Source organism: Myotis davidii, unplaced genomic scaffold (genome assembly GCF_000327345.1).
Source record: "Myotis davidii unplaced genomic scaffold, ASM32734v1 scaffold197, whole genome shotgun sequence".
Classification (NCBI taxonomy): domain Eukaryota; kingdom Metazoa; phylum Chordata; class Mammalia; order Chiroptera; family Vespertilionidae; genus Myotis; species Myotis davidii.
Window position 1 is genome coordinate 360,768 of NW_006291549.1, and position 9,242 is coordinate 370,009.

The 9,242-nt window shown below is 38.4% G+C and overlaps 1 protein-coding gene across 1 annotated transcript in view; it reads left to right on the forward strand.

Moving 5' to 3' along the window:
* The window catches only part of CCDC171 (coiled-coil domain containing 171), a 188,511-nt gene that overhangs the window by 68,605 nt on the left and 110,664 nt on the right, over window positions 1-9,242 (forward strand). The window lies entirely within an intron of this gene.

Sequence of the window (9,242 nt, forward strand, 5' to 3'; positions counted from 1 at the left end):
TTTCGATCAAACGGAGCCAAATTCTGAAGCAACCTTCAGCAACTTAAAGGTCATGCATTCAAAAGGTTTTGTAGGACACAGGCTGTAACACTGCGTATTCTACATGTTGCTTTCTCAGCTAGTTTTCTCCTTCATTTCCTGTTGCCATATATATTCCCTCTAGATAAAAACGCTTAGGTAAAATATTTTGGTTTTAGTATTAGTGCTCTTAATATGATAAAAAAACTATAAAAATTGTATATTAGGTAGTTATATTTTGGGAACTAGCAAAAGCAGTAGTTGGCTAATGAATGCTGTCCATTTCTACTTCCTTATTTTTTGTGCTTATGCCATTATATGTGCTGTAGTGGCTTTGACTTAAATACTTTTACTTTTCTCCTTTAGCTGTCTTTTGCCATACTGTCAGCCATGAATTATTTAGTTGTTTTCTGACTCTCTTATATTCTTTTAAAAGCACATAAAATTAAATTCCTTATACTTTAAAATTGAGCTCCAAAGCTCTGTTGTTTTTTTAAAATATGTTTTATTGATTTCAGAGAGAGGAAGGAAGAGGGAGAGAGAGAGAGAAACATCCATGATGAGAGGGAATCATCAATTGGCTGCCTCCTGCATGCCCCACACTAGGGATTGAGCTGCAACCCAGGCATGTGCCCCAATTGGAAATTGAACTGAGACCTCTTGGTTCATGGGTTGAGGCTCAATTACCAAGCCACACTGGTGGGGCCAGAACTCTGTTTTTTAAAGGAACCAAACAGATATTTGGCAAATGAGTTATATTTTTAAAAATATGGTTTTTAAAATTTTATTGATTTATTTTTTAGAGAGAGAAGGGAGAGGGAGAGAGAGAGAGAGGTAGAAACATCTATGGGCTGCCTCCTACATGCCCCTCACTGGTGACTGGGCCTGCAACCTGGGCATGTGCTGTGACCAGGAATTGAACTGGTGACTTCTTGGTACATGAGTTGATGCTAACTCACTGAGCCACACAGCTGGGCAGCGAATGCGTTCTTTAGGAAACTCTCAAGTTCAGGCAGTTTTACTGTTCTAGAAAGAGCAGAAGAATATGACCAAGGCCCATTTACCTGATGGATTGTACATTTCTACTGGTAAACTATTAGAAATGTAGTGTGCTTTGCTGTTATCTATTTTTGGGGTCTGCTTGAATCCTTCATATTTTTTAGTAATGCTTTTATGAAATTAATGTGTAACTTTCTTTGTTTTTATTAACTTTTTTCCAAAACAACATTAGTGTTTCATGGTTTGTTACTGTGGAAAAAATCAAGGTATATACAAGTGACATAAAAAATATGGATATCAAATTTTCAAATATATTTGATAAAACTTTGAAGGATAAAATTTACTTTTAAATTGGTACTGTTTTATTACTGAGACCTATTGTTGTTTAATGGTGTAAGGTTCTTTAACAATTTGCTGCAAAATTAATTTAGTTATATTGGGAAGGGTCTCCCAGAGAGGTCCTCTGTTTTGCAGTATGGCAATAGTGCTTTGCTCCCTGTTATTACCTCTTCATACCTTTCAATTTAATCTATACCATGCGCCCCCCCCCTCCCCATTCCAGGAAAAGCAATCCATGGTAGAAATCATTTCTTTCTTTCTGTTTGTTGACTTGCTCTTTAAAATGGAATGAATGAAAATTATTTTCCTGAATGAATTTTAGCCCAGAGTTGCCAGGTGTTCTATTCCCTGTCTCCTTTAGGTTTCGTGTGATCCTCTATATTAAGAAATCTTTCTGAAGCAAGAGTAACCATCACCTTATCTTCATGTAGCAGACAAGGCAAAGTTTCGTTAGTCCAAGACATTAAGGACTTTATTTAAGTAGAGGATTTACCTTGAGCTCTTCACCAGTGATCAGTGTGATAGTTTCCTAAATGCCTTCAGCACCTCTTCCCCTTCTTACTAACTGGTCTCTGCTTCCATCTTGCTTCCTCTATAGTCTGTTTTCTCTATAGCCACCAGAAGGATAATTGGAAATCCTAAGTTAGAGCATGTCATTCCTGCGCTTTAAACCTTGCTGGGCGCTGCACTTCATTAAGAGTAGAAGCTGAAGTGCTAGCAATGGTGTGCCAGGCCCTACAAGGTCTGCTTCTATCCCTTATCACCCCTTTGACCTGTTATTCTTTGTCTCCCTCCCTCTATTGGGACAACACTGGTCTCCTATGTCTTGAACACCTCATGGTGCTGTTGCCTTGATGTGCTGGCCATTTCTTCTACCTGGAAATTCTTCACCTAGATTTGTCTTCATAGCTCTCTTTATGATCTTCCTTAAATCTATGCTCAAATCTCACCTCCAGAAAGCTTACCCACTACCCATTCCCATGCCACTGGCCTCACTACCTCTGCCCCTTTTCTGGTCTGATTTATTCTCACCATAGCACTGTGGTCTAATATATTATTTGGCACATTTATTATTACATAGGTATTGTCAGGCTTCTTCAGAGAAATAGTCAAATAGGATAAATATATCTATATCTATATCTATATATGTATATCTCTATATCTATATCTATATCTATATCTATCTATCTATCTATATATTTATATATACACACACACACGTGTATGGATAGAAATATATGTATCTTACATATCTTATATATCTTATATAATATATGTTATATTTACCTGTATACATATAGATATACATATGAAGAGATTTATTATAGGAATAGCTCAGTTATGGAGGCTCAGAAATCCCTTGGTCTGTATTCGGCAAGCTGAAGAGCCAATAAAGCTGGTGGTATAATCCAGGGTAAGTCCTGGAGTAGGAACACCCAAAAACTAGGAGCTCTGATGTCCATGGGTAGAAGAAGATGGAAGTCTCATCTCAAGAAGAAAGAGAATTTGCTCTTCTTCCATGTTTTTGTTCTCTTGTTGGGGAGGATGAGTAGGGGAGCAATGGGTTAGATAATGTCTGCCCATATTGCTGAGGGCAAATCTTCTTTATTCAGTCAACTTATTCAAATGCTAATCTCTTCCAAAATACCCTCACAGACAAACCTAGACAAATCAGCTATATTGCATCCTTAGCCCAGTCAAGTTGACACATAAAACTAACCATCATAGGTTAATTTTTATAGATGAGGGCAAGGATATTTATCTTTTATTTACTAATGTGTTTTAAACAGCTAGGGAAATACTTGGTGCAAAGCAGGCACTCAATATTTTTTGAATATGAATGAATAAAAGTATGATTGAATTAACATCAGATTGAAGGTCTATATTACATTTACATTAAATATTTGAGGTTATAAAGATAGCCTTAGACTCTTTAAATTACAGCAGTTTTTTGGGTAGCAACCTACACAGTCACCTGGAAGAATAACCTTCAAGAAAAGATGTACAATCTTACATGGATCATAGAAATGTCACCTTAATTGCCTATTCTCATTAGACAAGATAGTCTCAATTTATTTGATCAGGGACATTTTTCCCCCCCTATTTCTACTTTCCACTGAAGTTGAAGTACTCTAGTTGTTCATATCTCATTTCCTTCCTCATGGAAATTCTTATAGTAGGATGTGAATGGGGAGAAATCTTTTCCCACTTTGAATCCAAGCAGTCTTTCTGCCTTGAGTGTTTCTTCTAATACAATTTCACCTCTACCTGAGGATGCTAGCAAACTTATAGAATGTGGCTTTTCCGTCATTTGGTTCATAAAGTAAGTTTTTGTTATGTCTCAGTCTTGGATCCTCCTCAGGGTGATTCACTTTTGTGTTGACTGAGATGGAGCTCTCCAGTTTGGCAGCTGGAGGAAATTCGTCCCTTGTGGAAGTCATTTGTACTATTCCAGAGGTATTTCTTTTCTTTCTGCTGGAGTGGCTGAAGGTACCCTAGGAAATAATAGTAACAGTGTTTGATGCCTTTAGGCATGTGTATATCACCTGGAAATTGGGCAATTTCAGGGATTGCTGTTGGGAAAATCAGGATAAGATTTTTCAGCAGCAGTCCCTGAAACTGCCCTCTCTTCCTTTAATAAAGGATTATTGCCTCAAACTTGTATTTTCTTGAGAATTTTAATTGTTTTGGTGAACCTCATGGCTGGTACATTTTAACTAGAGATTAATATTATAGAGAAGCTGAGAGTGCCTATAACAGCAGCACATGGTATCATGGTCTCTTTTGGTGTCATTTGCCAATTTCTTCTCTTTTCCCTTTTCCAAATTCACTGAAGTTTACAAAACAAACTTGCCCTACTTTATCGTGGTAATAGCTTAAGTTTGTGAAATCCAAGGGAGTGACTTAACTGAGAATACTCAACATTCTTTAATGGGATAATTAATTAATTACATGGTTATAGTGGCTGAGAAATCCAAAATCTGCTTTTGACAAACTAGATACCCAGGAGAGTTGATGGTATAGTTCCAGTCTGACTCTAAAGTCCTAAGAACCAGAAGAGCCGATGGTTAAGTTCCAGTTAGAGTCTAAATTTAAAGGCAGGAGAAGACTCATGTCCAGCTTGAAAACAGTCAGAGAGAAAGAATTCATTCTTATTTAGCCTTTTATTCCATTCAGGCCTTCAAAGAATTGGATGAGTCCCACCTAGATTGGGGAGGGCAATCTGCTTTACCCAGTCTGTTGATTCAGATGTCAGTCTCATCCAGAAACATCCTTGTGGACACACCCAGAAATACTCTTTTTGTTGTTGTTATTAATCCTCACCCGAGGATATTTTTCCATTGATTATTTTAGAGAGAGTGGAAGGAATGGGTAGAGATAGAGAGAGAGAAACGTTGATGTGGGAGAGACACATCAATTGGTTCCCTCCTGCATGGTCCTGACTGGGGACTGAGCTTGCAACCAAGGTACATGTCCTTGACTGGAATCGAACCTGGGAACCTTCAGTCTGAGGGCTGATGCTCTATCCACTGAGCCAAACTGGCTAGGGCCAGTAATAATATTTAACTAAAAATCTGGGTTCATGGCCCAGTTAAGTTTATACACAAAGTTAACTATCACATTTTCTTTTCTTTCTTCTTCCACTTGCCAGTAACCACCATTATACTTTCTGTTTTTATGAATTTGACTACTTTAGTTCATGTAGTAGGAACATACATATTTGTCTTATTGTGATTGGCCTGTTTCACTTAGCATAATGTCCTGAAGGTTCCAGTGTTATATAGCACATGACAGGAGTTTTTTCTTTATTAAGGCTAACTAACATTCCATTATATGTATATATCACATTTTGTTTATCCATTCATCCAGTGATGGAAGTTTGGGTTGCTTGCACCTCTTGGCTATTATAAATAGTGCTGGTATGAATATGTATGTACAAATATATTTTCAAGACCCTGCTTTCAATTCTTTTGGATGTATTCCCTAAAGTGGGATTGTTGGTCTGTTAACTTTTATCACAGAACATGAATGTACTAGTAGGTGCCCCATGGGATGTCTTGCATTCTAGACATACTCTTTCTCATGACCAATTTTCCCTTGATAATCAAGACTAATTATTCTGGTACAGAAGAACCTTCTTTGATTTTTGGTTTCCTGGCATAAGGAGCCCAGAAATAACCAGGTGACATGCTCAGCTTCCATTTTAATGGAGTTACTGCTGTGTCCTATGGCGGAAGCCTTTCTTCTTTGGGAATTAAGATTTAGACTAATAGAGCCCATAGTTTCTGGGATGGGAAGCAGACATTTCACTAGTGGACCATTAGATGTAATAGTGAGATGAGACACTCCCTTTTCCAATATTTGATTTCAGGATCTGTGAATCCTGGCTATGGGAGAAACACAGCATGTATCAATTGCTGGCTCAGAGCGTATACTATATCCTGAAGGATATTATCTGTGTTCTATAGAGTGTTGCCATCTATCCAGCACCATGAATCTTCAAAAGGCCATTCTGCTATTCTATATGCCAGCTACTTCTGAGGGATGAGAAACACAGGAATTCTATGAAAATTAGACCATTTCCATATTTAATTTGCTATAAAATTAAGTTCCCTAGTCAGAAGCAGTGCTATGTGGAATACATAATGGTGACCAAGGTATTTTATAAATTCATGGATGTTGATTTCAGCAGCAATATTATGATTAGGGAAGAAAAATCTATATCTAGAGTAATTCTTCCTTAGTAAGAATAAAGCATTGCTCATTCCATGATGGAAGTGACATAGTATAATTAGCTTTGCCACCAAGTGGCTGGCTGGTCAACCTAGAGAATAATGCCAGGCCATGGGTTTAGTGTTTGTCTTTGCTATTGATAGATTTGACATTCAAGGGGTTGTAATCCTATCAGTCTTGGTGAATGGAAGTCCATGTTGCTGGGCTCATGTATTATTCCTTGCTGCCATGATTCCATTTTCATCCCTGACTCTGTTGCTGTATGGACAGTGGTGGCTGGGAAAAGATGCTGGCTGACATCCACAGAATGCTTCATCTTGGTCTCCTGATTATTAAGACACTGAAGTTGATCTGGGCATAATGACCATTTGAAGAGGTTTATCCACACACATACTCTTGCCTAGACTACCTTATAACCAATTTTCCAATTGTGATCTCTTCGAGTCCCTGACTATTCAGCCAAACTGTTAACTACCACCCATAAGTTGGCGTATATTTTTTACCTTTGATCATGTCTAATTTCAGGAAAAATGGCAATTAGGTTTATTACTTGAAGTTCTATTTACTGGGAGGATTTTACTTCACCGATATCCTTCAGGGTCACCCTTGAGTGGAGCTGTAGTGCTGCAACTGTCTACTTTCAAGTAGTGTCAGCTTATCATACAGAACCATCTAGTATATATGAAGCCCATATTTTTCTTCATTAGCCAACTGATCATAGAAAACTTTTCATGGGTCCAGGATTTGGGTTAAGAGAGAGCAAGCAATGTAACAAGAATAGGGCTCATGGGAATCTGTACTACTTGCTCCTGCAACTTACTTGTGCCTTTAGGACTTGCTTGGACCCAGTTTTGTATATACACTTTCACTTTATGATAGAGTGCTGTTGTGTATGTTCAGATTATGGGTTGGTAGATCAGACAATAAGCATTTTATGATGGACAACTCATGGTATAATGGTGGCCACGAATGCAGCATCTGCTGAGGACTGGTAGCCTGTCAAGTCTAAGGCTGATTTTCAAGAGGAGAATAGTTATTTGTAGAAGATGGCTTGCTCTGTTCCCAAATCTTAAAAGTTCACTCTAGATTCACCTCTAAGGACCTGCCAAACTTGACTTGCTTGAACTCGAGCAATCAGAATGATGTCTTGGTAGAGACCTAAGTGGAACATATGATGCCTGGAATGGAGAGTTGATCCAGATTTCTACAGAGTAGATTATGATGGAGGGCTAGAGTTGCTATAATTCTGTGGTAGGGCAGTCAAGGTATATTGCTGGCCTTGTCAGTTGAAAGAAACTGTTTTGGTGGGTTTTATTAAAAGGATAAAAGAAATAGCTTCATTCTAAGTTGTCAAGAAATGTACTGTTTTCCTCTAACAATAAAACTACATCTTAAAAAAACACACACACTACATCTTTAACTGCATCTAAATTGGAGTCAATGTGATTATGCTTGCAGTAATTTACTGTCATTTTCTAACATCCATCTATATTCTGCAGAAACTAGATAGGTGAATTGAATGCTGGTGTGGTTGGAATAACCACCCTTTTATCTTCTAAATCCTTAAAAGAGGCACTAATCTCTAGTCTCTCAAGGAATGTGGCATTGCTTTTGACTTATTATTTTCCTAGGTAAGAGTTCTAGTAACTTGCATTTGCTTTTTATCCCCCTGTAAGTCCCTCTCTCCATGGGTCAGGTAACCAGTATGGATAGTGTGTCAGTTTCTGCATTTGTCTTTTCTAACTATGCATTCCAAACTGGGGACATAACTGTGAGGTGGGTTCAAGTATAGGCCCACTGGAGACAGACCTTAGCCAAAACTCACTTAATCACTTGACCGCTCTAAACTCCTACCCTAACTAGTGAACCACAGTAGCATTTTAGTGTCCAGTTACCCTCATAAGTCTGGTTAGCTTCCCTTCCCTAGTGCATGATTGCCCTGGTAAAGGGTTGCATGCTTCTTTGAGAACCCATACTTTTTTTTTTTTTAAAGCTCAGTCCTTTTTCCCATCTTCTCTCTTGATTAATTTTTCCCTTTAGGGGTCTTTCAGGAGACTAAAGTAGGTAAGACAATGCTTGAGAAGGTGGGGGAGATAGAGTCACCTCATTCATTGCAACTTACTGTTTCTATTGTGGAACGGTAGGCTACTGAGGTAATAACACCAACTTGAAAAATAGTGGTTTACCTGAGTCATATAAAAATACTTAGTTTTTGAGATTGTCTAAAGGGAAACATTTAAATAGAGGGCTTGGAGTCTTTTCTTATGCCCTGCTCCCTCCTGTGAGCTTGAAAAGATTATTGGATTGACATGTACTTAAAAGTGAGAGATTGAAGCAGGCAGGATGATATGAAAATGTAGGTTGGTGCCCATGTCAGAGACACACACATATACAGGGTGAGGGACAAATAAACCCAGAAGATTTTCAGTTGGTGTGACTGAAGTACAAAGTGTTCAGAAGCATTCTTTTGTTCATTTGGACTTTGACTTTTGAAAAGCCATTTATGACCACTATTCAAAAAAAATTTTTAGACTTCACTTTGATAGGAAAACTTTAATAGCTTATTTTTTTGGGTGGCCATAGTGCAGTGATTAGAATATTATTAGATTAAATTAAATCAATCAGTAAGGTCCAGGGTCCTCAGTAATCCTTCCTTTTTATTTATAAGCATTTTGCTGTGTAAAGGGACCAATAAGTATATCCTATCTAATAATAGACAAACATAGTAATTAACCATACCTCCGACACGCTTCCCATTGGTTAATCAGGGCGATATGTAAATTAACTGCCAACCAAGATGGCGGCCAGCAGCCAGGCAGCTGAAGCGAACAGGAGGCTTGCCTGCTCCAGTGATGGAGGAAGCCAAGGTTCCCCGCCTGCTTTGGTCCAACTCTGAGCTCCAAAAGGAACAGCTCCGAAAGCAATAAAGTTTCAATTATAGAAGCTAAACAAATCCCAGATACCTGCTTTCAGCAGGCTGTGGCCTCAGAGCTGAAGCGAGCAGGATGGCAACAAAGTTTCAATTATAGACGGTAAATAAATCTCAGAATAAAAGACAAAGAAAAAAAGGAGAGGCTGAGAACTTCCATTGCCTGGGGTCTTGGCCAGCCTGAAAATGGCCCTCAGCCCCTCACCCAAACTGCCCAGGCAAC